Consider the following 14,030-nt stretch of genomic DNA (forward strand, 5'->3'; position numbering starts at 1 on the left):
ATAAGACACAATTTCAATTATATTTGCATACTTCTTTTGTGAAATAGGTTCTCCTACATGTTTCCTTAAGTGAATACTACAGTAAATATGTATTTTAACTAGTTTACAACCATAGTGTTTTAACTTGTTCCCATTATTAGCATATCATCAATATATAAACAAATCATGACTCATTTATCATTTTCAAATTTACTATAGACGCAATCATTTATGTTATATCCATTAGTTACTAATACATTATCAAATTTTTCATGTCATTATTTGGGAACTTATTTTAAGCCATACAAAGAATTAATTAATTTACATGCTTTATTTTCTTGTCCTGACATTATGAAGCCTTCAGGTTGCTTAATATATATTTTTTCCTCTGATTCTCCATTTAAGAAAGTTGTTTTTAGATTCATTTGGTGAATTAGTAGTTTGTAAATGGATGCTATGACAAATAAGACTCTAATTGTAGTTAATCTTGCAACTGAGGAGTAAGTGTTAAAGAATTCTACATTTTTCTTTTGTATGAACCCTTTTGCAACTAATCTGACTTTGAATTTATCTATTTTATCATATGATTTTATTTTTTTCTTAAAAATCTATTTACAATCCAAAGCCTTAATTCCAAGTGGAAGATCTACAAGTTCCAAAGTGTGATTTGTGACTAAGGAGTCTATTTCACTTTTTATGTTTTTCTTTTTCAAAATACTGTATCAAGTGAGGTTATGACTTCCTGATAGGTTATTGGGTCTTTGTCCACTAGAAAAGTGAGCATTTCGTCACCCAAGTTTGTTTCTTTTCTGTCTTTTACTTCTCTTTAAGTTTGGATCTTAATTTCTATAACCGTTGTTATCTTAACTAAGTAAATTACTGATTCCTTGAGCACTCGATTGTTCTTGGTTTTTGTTTTGAATTTGGAAGGATTCCCTATTTTTTATTTATTTTCTCCATGGAAAATGTGTTCAAAGAATTATACATCTTGGGATTATTATTGTGTTGTTTTCTACAACATTATCAATTATTTTCGGTCCTAATTTCTTTCTTTTAGGTTCAATTATTCTAACTTTCGTTAGGTAACCCCAAACTTTTAGCTAGTTCAAACTAGGTTTTTTGTTATGCCAAAGTTCAAAAAGTATGTCATTTCTTCTTGGGTGGTATTCTATTATATAAGTGACAAGCCATTAAAATTGCTTACACCCACAAATTCAGAAGTGCACCTAAACTAATTAACATAACATTCATAATTTCTTTTAGTGTTTTGTTAAGTCTCTCTACTACTCTATTAGATTCAGGTTGATAAGAGATTGTACTTTCATGTATGATTTCATTTTTTTCAATGAATTTTCTAATGGTTTCTCCATCATATTCAGTCTCTCTATCTGTTCCAAGTCTTTTTATTTTCTTTCATAAGAGATTTTCTACTTCAGTTTTATAGTCTATAAAAGCTTAATCAGCCTCATCTTTTGATCTAAGTAGAGCTATTGCATATCTAGAGAAATAATCTATAAATGTTATATAGTATCGTTTTTCCTCCTCTAACTTCATGATATTTAAAGTCTCGTATATCACTATGTATAAGTTGTAATAATTCAGTTTCTCTTTGTACATTTTTATGATGTTTCTTAATGAATTTTTCTTCTGCACATACTTAGCATTTTTCATTTGTAAAATTAATAAAAACATTCAAAACTCCTAACTTACATAACTGTTTTAAATAAGAAGCACTACAATGTCTGAATCTAGCATGACAAATATCAAATTATTCAATAATATAAGGAGAAGAAGAAGCAATTTTATTCATAACAATATCAGAATTATTTAGTACAAACAGTCCACCAACATTGTATAATTTTCCAATAAATACATTATTTTTAGTTAAACATCATTGTCTTCTTCAAATGTGAGTTTTAGTCCTACTTTGTTGAGGAGTGATCCTGATGCCAAGTTTCGTTGGACCTCTAGCACATGCAATACATCATTCAACATTAGAATTTTTCTTGAAGTTAATTTTAGGAGCACATTTCCTTTGTCGATAACCATCAAAATTTGTGAGTTTACCATGAAGACTTATTTTCCCTCGAACTGAATTGTGTACTCGTAGAAAGAGCTGTGGTCCGCACATATGTGCTTGGTAGCACCAGTGTCTAGTACCACTTCTTTGGCTTATCAACTAAGTTTACCTCAATTACCATGATTATGATAACATCCCTAGTCAAATTGACTTTTGGTTTCCCAGAATCCTTCTTTCGGTATCGGTAGTCCTTCTTGTAATGTTCGAATTTGCCACATACATAGCAATTTCCATTCTTTTGTTGCTTCTTGAATTCATGGTCATTTCTCACATTCAAATTCTTTTTGAATTTTATAATCTTTTCCTCGATCATATTGGTTTTGGAAAACTGATTTTCATCTTTCTTTATGTTATTTTCTTCTATTTTAATTCGGACCACTATTTGGTCCAAAGTAGTATCATTCCTCTTATGTTTCATACTAGTCTTGAAATCATTTCATATATGTGGCAATTTCTCTATGAGAGAACCGGCAATGAATTCATATGGCAGTATCATGCCTTCCTTTACTAGTTCCCCCACAAGCATCTGAAACTCATCTATTTGGGCAAATCCATGCATGTCTTTCTTCATGGTGAAATGTAGGAAGTTGGCAATTACACATTTTTTATTTCCAGTATTTTTCAGAACATGCTTATTATCCAATGCTTTCCAGATTTCATAGGCAAAGTTATAAAAAGAATAAACATTGTACAGTTCATTGGACAGGTAGTTGAGGATATGGTTGGTGCAGAGGTGGTCAACTATAGTCCAATGTTCTGCAACAATAGAACGGGTTGGTTCCTCCATGTTTAATGGGTCAAATTCAGTCAAAGCAACGGTTACCCCTAACTTCTTTAAGGCAAACAGCAAACGTTTCTCCAACGCTTGTAGTTGGTTCCATTGAAAGGTTCAATCTTAGAGAAATCGGGTACTGTTGACAGTATCCGATTTCTCATGAAAGGGTTAGTAGAAATAGGTTCCATAAATGCGGTTTTAAGATTGTTGAAAAATAATAAGGAATGCAAAATGAAACTTATCAGTAATTTCTTTCCAAACCAAAACTTGCAGGAATGTGATGTTGTAGAATTGAAAAATGGAGAAATTGCAGAGATGAGGGATGAGTCATGTCACTTGGTCACTCTCCTTAAAACCACATTTGCCCCCTACGGTGCAGAGGTGATTGCAAATTGGTTGCCAAGATAAAACAACCCACATGCCACTAGTAGACGTGCACTCACTTACCAGACCTTCGCGAACCACAAAGAATTGATGCTCGAAGAAAACAGAGAAGAGAAGATTGTTGAATGAATTGGTGTGTGTAAACTGGGTCGACCAACACTCCTTTTATAGTGTTCTCAGACTAGAAATGACACAGAGGTGTCCGTTTAGGCAGGTGCCTCTTCAAAATAGAGTACATGTTCGAAGAGGCACAGAAAGGAAAAGTTGATTTTGTGCATCGCACGCACGTACCCTGACCTGACCCGACTCAACTCAGTGCGCGTGGGTAAAACACCCCCAACCCCCCCTTACATGCATGAGATATATATAGTGCTTTCCTCCTATGGGTCTTACCCATAGCGAGAGCAAAACTATAAATATAATCTTCCTCTACTCCTTTCCCAAGTAATGTGAGACAATAAGTCTTCCCATCCACTTAAGAGTGAAAATGGAAAAGACAAAACTCAAAAACAAGAGATGGGGGAAAGAGATTCTTGAAATTTTGAAACTATATATGTGTGTGTGTGTGTGTATATAGTGACCTCACTAAAAAATTCCATTACATTTTCCATGCTATTTGAACAATCTCATTTAGGTACATCACATGTACGCGATCTTGTTACATGCCACAATAGTTTTATATTCTACTTTATTGTCTATAATGAGACAATGCATCTTTCATGCGACATTACACTAATAGATTCTTTCTTCCGATACATATATGCAAATGTTAGATGTAAACATGTTCAAACCAAAATTCCGCTAATTCATATAATAAATTCTTATACATGGTGGTTAGAAGATATAAGTTCTCATTGAGATAGAAACACAACAAATATAAGAAAATGTATACAATAAGACCATATGCCCAAAAATATTTAAAATTCTATGAGTATAAAATGCATTTCTAAAATTGTAGTACATTATAATTTACAAAATAAGGTATAAAGTCATTTTGGGTTGTTTTTGCCAAGATTTGTATACAAAATTTTCCCCAATTTAAGTTGTTCATGCACCCCAGTCCTTGTATGAACAATTGCCAAGGCCTCTTGCTCTAGTTGGGTGCTCTGGATGTTAGTTCATCAAATTCCTTTCTTAGTGCATCTAGACGCCCCACAATGAAGTCAAAACGGTTTGCATTTCTATCATGAGATTGGGTTAATTTCGAGTATCTCCTAAGCATACTAGATGTTGGATTTTAATCTCATTAGAAAATAAATTCAATGGGTATTTAATTGATTAATTATATAATAAAGCACACTTATACATGTACTTTGAAAATGGTTTTAAAGTTCCCATCAAAATTCTTTGTTCTGACTTGCTCTCCTTTTTTAAGCCTTATTCCACATTGAAAAATTACTCAAGTTTTAAATAAGACATTTTTGCACTCCTTAGAAGTATAGAGACTTGGTACCACGTAATGCGAATACATGCATGTGTGTTGTGCAATGAGGTGCTTTAAAGTCACACCTTGCTCGCACTTAATGTGGTTGCGTTAAATGACTATATTTTAGTGCATCGAAGTGATGTAAAATGATATGAAATGTGATGAGATACACAAAAAACCCAAAATCATGATTTGCAATGACTAAATTTGAAACCATAGATGCTATTTGCAAGTCATTTATAAATCACAAAATCACAAGTTGTGATTCACAACTTGTAAATAGCTACTCGAAAAATCTTGTCTGATGTGAACCACACATCAAGGTGCTTTCGAGTCTTGGAGGCTGAACCATGATCATTGATGTTTTAAATTAATCCAACGGGTCATAACTTGATTGGGTGTGATTAAAAGACATTCAAATGTTAATAATCATTAACTGTTAACTAACTGTGAACAGTCACAGAGTTTGAATTTGTGATTGTATAAAGAACTTCTATAGATAAATACACCCCTTTTCACGATGGTTCTCCAAAACTCATAAAAGGGTGTAAATCAAGCTGGTTTTACACACAAGTTCTTGCTCACTTTTCACTGCAAAACACTTATCTTTCATATTCTAATCTACTACTGTCTCATAGAATGTCTCATCAGAGATTCATCAACTTAGTTGGTTGCAATTTCTGAACCAAGGCTTTGTTGAACCCTAGGAATAAATTTGTTAGTAACTCAATAACAAACTCAATAAAACTGAGTGGGAATAAATAACGTTCCAAAGACTGTCTTTAAAGACACCTCAGAGCTTCTCCTCCGAAATATCAATTCACCAACCACGGAGCCAACCTCACGAAGTAAATTGTACCTTGCCAACCACCCATGCAAACCACATAGAAAGCGGACTCTACTTTAGGAGGCCCTTATAGATTGACATACCATTGCTAGTGTCCTTAAAAATTTGTTCATCACAACGTGGCATATCTAATTGGAGGAAGAATCTTCATCTTCAAAAACTCCTATACTTCTATCGGGTGACAAGGGATAGAGTAAATGGTTTGCATTTCCTTAATTTGTTAATTCACAAATCCTCCAAAGGAACCTCAATCACCTCAATATTTTCGGTCCTATATCAACCTCGCAAGAAATGCAATCTATCAGAGACCAATGCTATAAAGTCCTACACTTTGAATCTGCTATCCGAGACATCAACAAGTTCGATACGGCTCTAAGACAGGTAAGATAGGAGAAACATTGGATAATGCTTATAGTCCCCACCAGTGCAGACGACAATCATGCTTTCTTTGAGGGGTGATGCCTTAAAGTAGGGGTGTAAACGGATTGAATTCGACTAAATATTTGAATATTTGATTTGGCATGGTTCGAATTCAACCAATTGATTATTTTAGGTAATTAATAAACATATAAATAATTAATATAATTTAATTATTATATATAAATTATATAAAACATTTAAATATATTATATATTATACATAAGAGTTAAATAATCAATTGAATTAGGATATTTTTGAATTTAATCAAGTCATATTTGAATTTGCCTGATTAGATATTCAAATTCAAAACCGGATTTTCGAATAACATTGACATCCCTAACTCTCATTGTTGATCACAAGAATTGCATTCGCAATATTAAATGATAACTCAATTGGCGCCACGGTCCCAATTCCCGCTGGTTCCGTGAAAAATACTTCTCCAATAAACCTTGACTTAAACATTGAAATTTCATCAACATGAGAAGAAACAAAGTGCATCCTCTTTTACTTCCGTGGTTGTGATCCCCGTTGGTGTGTGGAAAGAGACAGAATTTGCTCCTCACAAATGAGCGCCTCACATGCATATTCACCGTGCGTGCATTGGGAACATTTCCCGTGAATAATAATTAATAAGTACAGGAAATGTTTGCAATGCATGGTTGGATGTGCGTGTGAGGCGCTTTGAGGCGCCAGGTGTGAGGAACAGATCCAGTCTCTCGTGAAGGGGTTTCATCAACAAATTGATTCGACACATCACGATCTCCATCAACATTCTCCTTTTAAGTCCACGATAACGATCTTTGATGCTGCTGCTGCAGTATGAAACCTTGAAATTTCTGTTATCTTTTTGGATGCCTTAGAAACAAAAGGCCTTATTATGCTTTTCTTCGATCTAAGAAGCTGAGATTCCCAACCTTGATTTGCATCTCCCATTCTGTCTCACCAACTTGATCCACAATCTCATCCCCACTTGTACATACAAAGTAGTCGCTCAGTCATAATAAATAAACTCAACTCAAAACCTTAGGAGAAGACCGAGAACCTCTCCAACCCCATTCTTGATGATCATGTACAAGCAAATGCCCGTAGTCTGGTACAGCGGTTCGTGGGTCGTAGTGGGTTTGGAATTTTAGATCTACAGGCCAGACTGGTACGGTACAACCAACCGGACCGTGCCACCCATGGCCCGCATGCCAACACAGCCCAGTCCGATACGACCCATATATATTATTTATATATATTTATATATAATATATAATATATTATATGAATTATAATTATATTATAATATATAGTATATAATATATTAATAAAATAAACAATTGTTTTCAATTTTATTATACTAATTTATTTAATTATTGTATATATAAGCAATTGTATACATCAAAATTCATATAAAATTAAAACGTTAAGTTTTTTTTTTCAATTTCTTTTAAATAAATAGCTTTGGCCTGGTCCACAGTCTGGCCTGGCCCACGGCATGACACGGGCCCACATATGCTTGGGCTGTGGGCCATGCCGGGCCGACCCCCAAGTTATCCCAAGGGAGGTGCAGGCCACCCCCATTTTATACCTCTATGCCAAGACTGATCCGATCCAATCCTATTTTCTCGAATTTGGGTCTCCCCTGTTCGGATTGGATTGGATCATAAAATAGGACCCGATTCAGATTACCCCTATTTAATCCGATATATATGTTATTTATTTATTTATATTGCATTTTTTTAAATTTGTTATATTAATTCCTTTTTTTTATAAAAGCATGGATATATGTGATGAAAATAGTTGAAAATATCCTTGTATTTTTTGTTTTTTTAATTATAATATTTTATTTTTCTTTTAATAATTTATTAATTTTTCAAGAAGTTTAAATCAGATCCAAAAATCCAACTTATTCATCAAATTCGAATTCAAATCCATACATATGAGATCCAATCCGTATGCATCCCTTCAAAGCAAAGCAAAAGAGGCTCTTTAATGCCTTGTAGGAATTTCCCAGCCTGTCTCCTAGTCGATAACCCATAAGTCTAAGCATGGTTTTCAAACCGCTGTTGACTCAGATGGCCAGACCATTCGGCTTGGGAATCATCCAGTCAATCAGTTCCGTTTTACTCCAAACCCGATCCCTAATCAAAAACCGTTGAATCAGTCAACGACCCATTGATCCATACGCTCGAACCATCAATCCGTCGACCTGTTTAATGATTTTTTGCCATTTTTTATTTTTAAATATTTTTTAATTTTTTAATTTGTTTTATCAAAATGGGCCGTCCGTTCAACCTTTCCGTTTCCGAGTCATTTTTAAAACCATGAGTCTAAGAACGCGAATCTAGCTTTGGTAGCAAACTCTCAATCTTCTCAGTCAAATAATCGGAGAGAGGAGCTCTAAGTTTTCTAAAAGTTTTTCCATATCTTTCAAGGCTTTGGCTTAACTAGTTTCCTCATCAACTATCTGTTATTGACCCATAATAGCTTCAGTTGTAGAAGTCGTGATCATAGGTGTTACAACAATAAGAAGGGATAAAACTAAAATCACGAAGGGTTATGCTCATAGAGCTTGTTGGCAAAGTTGCTTTAACCTCAGCACTCATAGTGGGAATTGTAGTAGATTATGTGCAAATTGAGGACACAGCAATAACTGGCACAACAAGTGAAACACTGGTAGTAGGAGGAGGTGAAAGAGCTTCAATAGCACCAAGAACAGAGCTTTGTTGAACCTAAGGCTATGTTTGGTTGCAGTGCAATTTTAAAGATAAGCTAAAATTTGAAACAAAAAAGGTCTGAATTTACACTCAAATCATTTTCCCTGTCATAGTTTTGCATCAGTGCAAATTTATTTGCATTGCAACCAAACACAGCCTAAAGACAGGACATAGAAACACAAACAACAACATAATAATAATACTATGAGTTATAGGGGTGTAAACGGATCGAGTTCGAATAGAATCAGGCAATATCCAAATTAGAATCCGATTAGAAAATTCAATATCCAACGGATATTGAAAATTAACATTCGAATTTGATTAAATATTCAAATACTAGATTCGACTAATTAATTATTTTAGGGAATTAATAAATATATAAAATAAATATTTTACTTATATAAAATATATAAATATATAAATTATTTATATAATTTAATTATTATATAGTTGGGTCGATCTCAGGCCGGGTTCAGGCTATCAAGATGCAGCCCAAATTGGTGACATACATGGTTTGGCTTGTACGTAGAGGCTACCGTGGTCATCCTGGCCATAAGAGAAAACACAATTTACGGTTGCGTTTGGAAGCCATTGATAATCGATGATGTAAAAATTTATTGATGAGGTTTTACCGTTGAGCTTTAAAGAGTGTGGAGTTTTTACATTGATAATCAATGTAAAACTTTACTTTTGATGAGATTTTACATTGATTTACGACATAAAACTCTACTCCATCCAAACACCAACAAATCTAAACCGAAGTGGAGTTTCACATCAATCTTGATTTACATTCCAGCCAAATGCCGACCAAACCAAACTGGTGTAAACTTTTTCATCGATGACATTTTACATCACTTCCAAATGCAGACTTAGGAAAAAGAACATAACATCTCAAAAAATGGAGTTTGGCTTCCATCAGGACAACACCCATTCAAGCAGCCTTTACAGCCTTGCATCAGGAATATTTCTGCACTTATGTGCTTTATTTCATGGAGAGATATTCTCGATACAAGGTTGCAAGAGGTTGTTGGGACAGTGTGAGCATGGGCTTGCTTTGACCGAAGCCGATACAAAAAATGCCTTTCTATACCAAGTCTGGCTCTTGCCCAACTACGAGATCAGAGCCAAAACATGTTGCTTGGCAACCGCATACACTCACCATATACGGCCAAGACTAAGGGTCCATTTGGTTCATAGTCGGAATCGAAATCTATTGGGATTGTATCTTATTTTAAAATTATTGGATTAGTTTTAATTCAATGGTTAATGTGGTCCCTCTTTAGGTCAAAGAGGTTTTACATATAAAAGCTTTCTTTTGTATGTAGGGTGAAGGCTTTTTTTAGAAAATGTGTGAAAGAGAACAATATAGGGTGCTCTTAGTGTGTGAGAGAGATTTTTCTCTTGTTTTTGTTCTTCTACTTGAGAGGAAAGGGAGAACGGGTGTACAAAGGTTAAGGGTTAGTTTGGATTGTCAGCCACAAAGTATTTGTATTGTTTCTCAGTTTTCTTTCATAGTGAAGAACATGTTTCATCTCTCCCATAGACATAGGTAGTAAGACCGAACCACATAAATCTTTGTGTTCTTTGTAGTGCTTATTTTATTTTTCTTTGTTGGAGTTCTTTGTAGTGCTTATTTTATTTTTCTTTGTTGGATTTTATTATTTTTGCTTCTATTAGATTTTTTCTGGTTGCTATTCCAAGTACCTTGTGATTTTAAATTGTGGGTGGTTGTTGTGCGGCCCCCAACAAAGTGGTATTAGAGCTCCCAGGTTAGTATTTACAAGGTGTTTGTAAAATTACTTAAGAGATAATGGCAACAAAAGATACAAGTTCTCAGTTCTGTATTGAGAGGTTTGATGGAAAATGCAGTTTTACCCTATGGCAAAGAAGGGTAAAGGGCATTTTGGTTCAACAAGGCTTGGCTATAGCGTCAAAAGGAAATGATAGGAAGCCAGAAGACATGAAGGATGTTGATTGGAAGGGCATCGAGTCAAGGTGTGTTAGTACGAATTAATTGCTCCTGGTTAATAACGTTATGGAGGAAGATTCTACACTAGAATTGTGGGATAAGTTTGGAGAAGCTTTATTTGGGAAAAAGCTTAACTACGAAGATATATCTAAAGTGGCAGTTGTACAGGCTAAACTTGGAAGAATATGGGAATCTTGTAGAACACTTAACTGTGTTCAACAGTGTCTTGGATCAACTGAGAAAAGTTGATGTCAAGGTAGAGGAAGAAGACAATGCCCTTTTACTTCTTACCACACTTCCTGGTTCATATGAAAACTTAGTGACAATATTGTTGTATGGGAAAGATACAATGAAACTGGAAGAAGTTATTACATCTCTTCTATCCAATGATGTTAGGAGGAAGCCCAAGTATGAGAGCGGACAAGACTTTGCGTTGGTTATGCTGGGAACATATCAGAAAGGAAGGTCGTCTGACAGGGGATCTGAGAGCAACAAGTCTAGATCCAAGGCCAAGGAAAATGGCAAGATAAATTGTTATAGATGCAAGGAATTTGGCCACATGAAGAGAGATTGTCCTACATGAAAAAGGAATGGGGATGCATTTGGAAGTGTGGCAATTGCGTCTAATAATGATGGAGATGTTCTCACAATCTCCAAAGGTATGTGTAATTTTTCTCCATGTGAGTAGATTTTAGATTTTGGATGTTCTATGCATATAGGAAGGAATATTTTGACACATTCCAAGAGAGAAAGATAGGTATTGTTTCCTTAGGTGATGGATCTACGTATAACATCATGGGTGTTGGAAGAATGAAAATCAAAATGTTTGATGGAATAGTTCACACTTTGTGTGGTGTGGCATATGTCCCAAAAATGTGTAAAAATATAATATTACTTAATCGATTGGATTCCAAGGGTTGCAAGGTTTTTACTGCAAGTTTCCAAGGTATAGATGATGATGAGAGAATGATTCCTGTTGGAAGATAGGAATGATCGAGGTCCCTCTCTAAAGTTAACTAGAATTGTTAAGTTTGGTACAATTACACAGGTACATTGGCTATTTTGTTTGAATCAAGTGGAGTTAGGACCAAGTGATTCATATTATGTGTAGTTGGTGATGTTTTACAAAGCCAGTGGAGGTTTACGGTATTTGCAAATGGGTGGAGGCATAAACAGTATATCTCTAAGGTGTACAAGGGTTAAGGGTTGGTTTGGGCTGCAAGCCACAAAGTACTTGTATTGTTTCTCAATTTTCTTTCATAGTGAAGAATAGGTTTCGTCTCTTCCATGGGCGTAGAGAATAAGGTCAAACCATGTAAATCTTTATGTTTTTTGTGGCGCTTGTTTTATTTGTCTTTGCTTGGATTTCATCATTTTTACTTCTACTAGATTTCTCATAGTCCATTTGGTTGTTGTGATTTTATACTGTGAGTGGTTGTTGTGAGGCCCCCAACAGAATCGGAACCGGAATCCTTTGAAATTAGAATCGGTATGGTTGATTCTCATTGTCCATTTGGTTCAGACAGGAATGGGAATGGAAATGGGAATGGGAATCAGTAGGAATTGAATTTCATTCCCAAGGGAGGGGCAAGGAATGGCCATTCCCTCAAATGGGCGAATGCCATTTCAATAGGAATGGGAATGGGATTTCGATTCTATCGAACCAAATATTTGAAATCAGAACAGCCCATTCCTATTCCGATTCCAAACCCCTATTCCCATGAACCAAACGAGGCCTAAGAGGTTGAACGGTCATCAATTAGCTTCAACAAGGCTTCAGAAGTAGCAAGGCCAATGTTACTAAAGTTCATCCAACAACAGCCTTTTCTATGAAGCATACTCTTTATGAAGTCTCTACCTTAAGAATTGACATTAATTTGTTTGGGCCGGAGTTCTTGTGAGAAATGCTCAACCTGGGAAACCATTTGCAAATGAACATAATCATTAAACTAGTATTTACAAATGAAGAATTAGAGTTGCATATATATACTGCAAAGAACTTTTGAGGACCCTTAAAAGAATGCTCAGGGTACAGGTTAAAGCTTTGTTTCCCATGAGAACTGGTACAAGTAAGAAATGGCACTGACTTTATTTAAATCAGAAATAAAAGAACATGGGTAAATGCACTTACCCGAGTAAGTATTTCCCAAGAAAAACTTAATCAAGTAACTGCATTTACCCTGGTAAATAACTTACGAAAAGCAAATGGGGCCTTAGAGAAACCTCGAGATCTAATAGGCACTTGTTTAATACTTTACCAATTTCAAGGAGACCAAGCAAAGCTTAACGCCTTCCAATGTCACAGTAAACCCACCCCAAGTTGTCAAGAGTGCATGTGACCATGGTTTGACCACCTCGTTGCAAGACGTTCACAAAACCCACCTTCCTATTACTTATTTGATGCTACTATAATGCCTAAATTGCCAAAGTCCAAGTCGACTCTATTTTGTAACAAAGGTGGGGTGGATATGGTGCTCATATAGCCTAACCCAAGAGGAAGATGAATTCGGTAAACTTTTTTCCTCCTTTCTCCTAAAAAGTCTTCTAACAAGATGAATGCAAGAACAATGAATGTGGAGTCAGAGTTTATGTGTGTTATGTGAATGCAATGCAAGAACAATGAATGCATGTGCTTTGTGTTACAAAGTCAATGCGATGAGAAGGTTGCATTCTTTGCAACCTCAGCACTACCCTTGCAATTGCATTCCAATGTAATTTTGCAGTTTCATAGGATGAATTCTAACCAAGGTTCAAAGTATCATCATTATCAGTCCGTATTGGTCGATACATATCGTTCCGAGACCTCTCTGATACGCCCTTACAGTGGGTATCGGGGTCTGACCAGTTCACGGGGTGGAGGAGCTCTAAACTGGCTCCCTTGAACTGGCTTTGAAAAAAACTAAAAAAAGGTAATACACCCCTACCGGCATAGCAGGCGTATCAATATTCTGAACCTTGATTCTAACACAATGCTCACCAACTGCATCACAATTGGGTCTCATTTCATCACAACGTGGCCTTAAATTTTCATTGCTTCATCATTTTCCTTCTTTTCAATCACATTTGCACCTCGTCCACATCGCAGTCATGAGAACCTTAGGCTGCATCACCGATTTTTCATGAAATTCTCCATGCATTTTGGAGTTAATTTCATCACTCCCAAAATGGAGGCCAATGATAACAAGGGTCAAAACAGTTAAGTAGGGGTACTAAAGTGAGTGGATATACACTTGGGATTTAAGAACAAGGCATCAGCTAGTAATGCAAGGCAAGAGCGATATTGCAAATTAAAACAAAGCAAATGCCTTGCAGGAATCTCAACATTGTAAAGATTAAAGAAACAACCTCGTAGGAGCCACTTGACAAGGCTCTAGGATCACAAAAGCACGACCTCACAGGACCAAGAGAGATCTGATCACCAAGGGTCCCGTAGAATGAGAAATAAACG

Source organism: Nelumbo lutea, chromosome 2 (assembly GCF_056320005.1).
Source record: "Nelumbo lutea isolate HS-2025 chromosome 2, American lotus-T2T, whole genome shotgun sequence".
Taxonomy (NCBI): domain Eukaryota; kingdom Viridiplantae; phylum Streptophyta; class Magnoliopsida; order Proteales; family Nelumbonaceae; genus Nelumbo; species Nelumbo lutea.